Source organism: Macrosteles quadrilineatus, unplaced genomic scaffold (genome assembly GCF_028750875.1).
Source record: "Macrosteles quadrilineatus isolate MER2022 unplaced genomic scaffold, UCM_ALF_1.0 Scaffold_3__2_contigs__length_128488019, whole genome shotgun sequence".
In the NCBI taxonomy this organism is placed as follows: domain Eukaryota; kingdom Metazoa; phylum Arthropoda; class Insecta; order Hemiptera; family Cicadellidae; genus Macrosteles; species Macrosteles quadrilineatus.
The window spans coordinates 123,083,989-123,089,988 of NW_026542596.1; the positions used below are offsets into that span (position 1 = coordinate 123,083,989).

The 6,000-nt window shown below is 37.1% G+C and overlaps 1 protein-coding gene across 2 annotated transcripts in view; it reads right to left on the reverse strand.

The window, feature by feature from the left end:
• The window catches only part of LOC128990683 (monocarboxylate transporter 12-B-like), a 46,518-nt gene extending 40,956 nt beyond the window's left edge, over positions 1-5,562 (reverse strand). For both annotated transcript variants that reach the window (XM_054413195.1, XM_054413194.1), the window contains exon 1: positions 5,490-5,562. The gene's annotated coding sequence lies outside the window, so the exon portion shown is untranslated. The remainder of the gene's footprint in view (positions 1-5,489) is intronic.
• Between the last annotated feature and the right edge of the window lie 438 nt (positions 5,563-6,000).

Sequence of the window (6,000 nt, forward strand, 5' to 3'; positions counted from 1 at the left end):
AAATGAATTTCATAAATTTATTGACCAAGTAGTACAAAACCTTGAAGGGACAGTTGCTTATTTTGATGATATTGTTGTACAAGGCAGTATTTTTGAAGAATGCAAATCTAGGCTCATAAAGATGTTAGAAAAATTAGAACAACACAATCTACATGAGAATGTTGAAAAATGCAAGTTTTTTTAGAGAAAGGTGCAGTATCTGGGTCATATCATCAGCAAAGATGGTAGCCTATTCAGAAATCACCAGAAAAGGTGAAGGCAATCCAGGATGCTCCCCGCCCGTCAAATATCACAAGAGTGCGTCAGTTCCTTGGACTAGTACAGTACTATTCGAAGTTCATCAAAGATGCATCTTTACTGCTTAACCCTTTACATCAGCTTCTAAGGAAAGACAAACGTTTTCTTTGGTCCCAGGAATGTGAAAAAGCATTTACTTGTGTAAAAGAACAAATAGCAAGTGACACAGTTCTTACTCCATACAACCCAGACTTGCCCGTGGTCCTCGCCACAGATGCTAGTCCTGTTGGCTTATCAGCTGTACTGTCTCATAAAAAGCCAAATAATGAAGAGAGGCCTATTGTGTTTGCCAGTAGATCCCTCACTGCTGCAGAGCGCAATTATAGCCAACTAGACAGAGAAACAACTCCTGTATATTGGGGTTGTAAAAAAATTTTTGATTATATGTACGGAAGAAAGTTTACTCTAGTCATTGACAACAAACCACTGATGAAGCTGTTGACCATATTCCATCCAGACAAGAAACTACCACTGTTGAAATCATCCAGGATGCTTAGATACGCTCATTTTCTTTCAGGATTTGATTATGAGATTGTACACAAAAAGTCAAGCGACCACTGTAATACAGATTACCTCTCAAGACATCCCTTACCTATAAAAAAAGAGATTATCAATGTTGTTGATGAAGATTACACTGTTCGAAGAGACACAATACACTGCTTAAAAACCGATACTATCATGGCTAAAGACGTAGAAAAAGAAACATCACTTGATGAAGAACTCTCTCGTTTAAAGGAAAAACTCCTAAATGGAGAAGTGGCTGATCCAGAAATATCACTTCAAGATGGAATTATTTTTAGAGGAAATCGTGTTATTATTCAAAAAAATCTACAACCGAAAATCCTTCAAGAACTACATTCAACTCATGTAGGAATAGGGCGGATGAAGGGTATGTAATCAAACGGCACTTCAATCAACTTCGAGCTTGTGAAGTGCCAAAAGATTCTGCTTCTTACAAAAGCCCCCTACTTAGCTCATTACCCCAAACAAGGCAAGGAAGTACAAACAGACGATGTGACCAAATAGCCAAAGTACCTCCTAAGCAAACACATCGAACTTTCATATTCCAAAACACCAATCAAAGTTGCACAAGACAACCACCATTCGTGGGAAAATCAAGATACGGCATGTTAAGTAAATTGATAGGCAATTCAGAAAGTTCACATGATACTGAAAATTTTGTAAGTAGCACTTCAAGCGGGGAAGGTACTGCAGTCTCTGGAACATCGAGTCCTACAGTGAACTTTATGCTTAATACTGAGACAAAAGTCCTATACATAGCAAGGAAGTATCAAGTACAAGCAGCCAGCAAGAGGCACAGGAGCCGAATACAAGCAGCCAGCAAGAGGCACAGGAGCCGAATACAAGCAGTCAACAAGAGGCCCAGGAGCCGAGTACCAGCAGACAACAAATGCTGCATACTCACAACCAGCTGCCCCAAGATTCGCCGATCAACGAGAATCAGGAAACCCATCAAAAGGATGGATTTGTAAATGAGTTTTCTCTCAAATAAGTGGGGAGGAATTGTTATATTTAAAACTCTCTCATTTAATTTTAATATTTATCATATGACTGATTTAATTTCATATTGTAAATAATTCAATGTTTACTTTAAGAAATAAACATGATTCAATAGTTGTGTTCATATATTTTGTACGAATTTATACTTAATAGTATCCTTACTTTTTATGGCATATACTTTCATTCAGATTAATATTAACAAAAAAAAAAAAAAAAAAAAAACTGGTTGGTTGGTTTTTTGTTTGGTGTATTATTAGCCGTTCATAATAGTAGGCCTAAGCATAGGTTGATATGCACATCAAATTAAAGGTCTTTTTAGTAGATTATAATGCCGCAAATTAAAGCTCAAAAGAACAACTGAGTAAAAATTAGCAGCCGTTCAAAGATTTGAAATGGCAGATTTAAGATATCTTTGAACGGCTACCATTTTTGACTTGGTTGTCCATTTTTTTGTTCAAATTTGCAGCATTGTATTCTGCTAATAAAGCCCTTTGATTATCACTACAACACCTGAATCTACAACAGAAAACTGACAGTTTCTTCAAAAAGTATACTTTTAGGTGCCGTTTTGATTTACCAAATCTCATTGATTTATCTGTTATCGTTTAGAAAACCTTAAGCCTGTGCGGGACTTTATATACGCCTTAATAGGTGTGAAACGTGAAAAACTTCAGTGACAGTGACACGGCCATTGCAAGTAGCCTATTAGTAAATCGCTGTCTTAAAAGGATTTTGAACATTTGGTGGCCGGAGGTGATTTCAAACAAAGAAATGCTTGAGCGAACAGACCAGCTTTCTATAAATGAGGAAATAAAGAAAAAGAAGTGGCGATGGATTGGCCACACACTGAGGAAACCCCCCAGTGCCCTTTATGCCCTGCAAAAAGAAGCACTTGATTGGACCACACAAGGTGAAAGAAGAAGGGGAGGGCCAAGAGAAAATTGGAAGCAAAGTGTTGAAAGAGAGGCCAGACGTGCAGGAACAAGTTGGGAAGAGGTGAAGAGAGTCGCTGTTGTCAGGGACCAGTGGAGAATACTAGTTGAAGCCCTATGCTCCAGTGGGAATTAATGAAATTAAGTCGTCAAGTAAGTATTAACCCTTTGAGGTCAAATTTTTCCCCCATTTTTTGCCGAGTATAGTTTGCCATTAGAGCAGTCAGGAAAATGGTGCCCGGAGACCTATAGGCCTAATCACCGTTCAGCTGCAAAAATAAACTGTTTTGATTTTTGATTTTTTTTTGTTTTTTTTTTTTGTATAAGTCCATAATAGCTAATTTTATTTTGTTGACCCGGGTCAATCACCAAAAAAAAGGTACTTAAAATGAAGGTAATATACATAAAACAGCATATTTGCAGATTTGCAGACTGGCGCCTACTAGCACGCTGGAGGGGGTGTCAGTCAGCTGGAGCGTCCATGCACACTCTGCTTGTGCACACCACGATATCAGTTTAAACCACAGAAAACGTACTACTATAACCCAGAATGCCAACCGCATGGTAAAAAGCATTAAGCGTTTTGAGAGAGCTTTGCCTACGGATTGACAGGCAAAGCTCTCTCAAAACGCTTAATGCTTTTTACCATGCGGTTGGCATTCTGGGTTATAGTAGTACGTTTTCTGTGGTTTAAACACACGGATAGAACGTACAAATGACATGATATATTTCAATTTGAAAATTAAACAAATTGTACATTTTTACTGAAAAACTAAATAATTTTCTTAAAAAATTAGTTTGTTATAACATTATAAATCAATAAAATATAAATAAATAGTTGCATAAAAAATAGGTAAATATTTACAACATGTCTTAACGTTTAGAATACATGTTGATATACCTTCGTTCCAAGTTTTATGTATATACCTTAATTTTAAGTAGGCCTACCTTTTTTTGGTGATTGACCCAAAAGGATGTTAATGTGAGAATTTTGTTTTTTATAAAAAATTGTTTGCAATGTTCTTGATAGTGGGTATTATTTAGGGTTCTTATTGCTTCTTTTTGTAATATAAAAATTGATTGAAAGAGGTCTGTACTTGCTGCGCCCCAGGCAACAATTCCAAAACGGAGGTGTGATTCTATGAGAGCATGGTAGGCAATATTAGCTGTAGTAAAGTTGGTTAGGTTAGTTATCCTTCTCATAGCATAGATTGATGTATAGATAGTTTTTGTTGCAGTGAATTAATATGGTGTTCCCATTTTAAGTTTTCGTCTATTTCTATTCCCAGAAATTTGGTATGGTCTGATCTGTTTGGGTTTGAGTTACCTAAGGGGGCTTTGTTTGGGTTTGATTTGCAGGAAAATTCGATTGTAACAGTTTTGGCGTTATATTGATTCTAAGGTCTATTGATTTGCAGAATTGTTCGATATGTTTTAAAATATTTTCTCAGTTATTCCATTGGTGTGAACCTGGCAATAACTCCAGCAATAAGTAGTGCGCGCGCCCGAAAAAATCTATTGCTGGCCGTATTGCGGAGAAATACGTCCGCGAGCAATATTACCGATGATGCCAACAGATAGAGGACACTTTAACGGACACGACAGTATCAACATCATGTACCTGGAGGATAAAATAAGGGGGGTAAAACAACATCATGTACCTGGGGGATAAGTTTAGGGGGGTATAACCAGCAATAAGTAGTGCGCGCGCCCGATAAAATCTATTGCCGGCCGTATTGCGGAAAAATATTGCTGGCAACTTATTGCTGGTTTTACCCCCCTTAACTTATCCCCCAGGTACATGATATTAATACTGTCGTGTCCGTTAAAGTGTCCTCTATCTGTTGGCATCATCGGTAATATTGCTCGCGGACGTATTTTGCCGCAAAACGGCCAGCAATAAATTTTTTTGGCCGCGCGCACTACTTATGGCTGGAGTTATTGCCAGGTTCACACAAGTAGTTATTCCTCCGTTAGTTATAAGGTGATGATCTCAAGGGATTAACTTAGTACTGTGGTGTCATCGGCAAAAATAATACAGTCCATTCCTGTTGGCAGGTTTTCTGGAAAATTGTTCATAACTTATATATGATGAATAGGGGGGGGGGGGCCGAGGATGCTTCCTTGTGGAATTCCTTGGGTCATATCTTGAAGTTTAGATTTGGTTTTAAGTTCAATGTTGTTTTTTATGTGGCCTATTTCTACTTGTTGTTTTCTATTTGTGAGATAACTTTTGATCCATTTTTGAGCGTCCTGTTTTATAAGTGAATCTAATATTGTCTAATAGCCTATGTCTATTATTATTGTCAAACTGTTAGACTCTCAATGGCAAATAGGCATAGGCCTAATTGTTTTAATTGAAAATGATCAAATTGTTTGCAATTATGCCCACTGTAAATTAGACCTTAAAATACACACACCTGGGCCTGTGCCTCCTAAGATATTCTAGACTAAACCCTACCAATGGCTCAGAATAACTTAATAACCGGGTACAGTTTCTTAACTGGGCAATGCTAATATCAATTGAAACTATCGATTCGATTAGTATAAACCTTCATGCGATTTTTTTCACCCTCAGCAAGTTTGGTTGGTTAGGTTAGGTTAGGTTAAGATAGTTTAATTTGATAATAAATATATTTAAAAATATCGATTATTAATCAATATTTTCAATTCGATAGTTTCAATCGATATTAGCATAGCCCAGTTAAGAAACTGTACCCGAAAATTAAAATAGGTTACCTCTCACAAATTGCAGATAGCCTATTTCTTTGTTTTCAGTTTTCGAAACAGAAGCCACAAATGTACAAAAAACTTAGGCAAGAAGTAGATTCAGCGCATGTTCACAACAAAAACTGATGATTATAATACACAACTAACTGTCAGTCTATCTCTGTTGGTTGAATAGATAAAATGATAAAAATTCATTTAGGCTTAGGCCTAAGTTATTTTACGGCCCTTCCTTCTCCTTTCCTTGCTCTTTCTTTCAACTTTTTTTCAATGGTTGGTGTGGACTGGTGAGGAGGAGATGTGAAGACTGAAGAGAAGAGAAGCAGAAGACCACCAAAACAACAAACAAAAACAAACACTGTGGACTAACACCGAGGATTCTTACAGTCAAAAAGCAACTGAATTTTTGTTATCGCGTATCATTGAGTCAAAGCTCGTATCTTAGAATACGTATTCCATGTGTAACTAAATCAAGCCGATTACTTTACCACAAAATACTGTGGTACAATCAGGGTTGCCACCC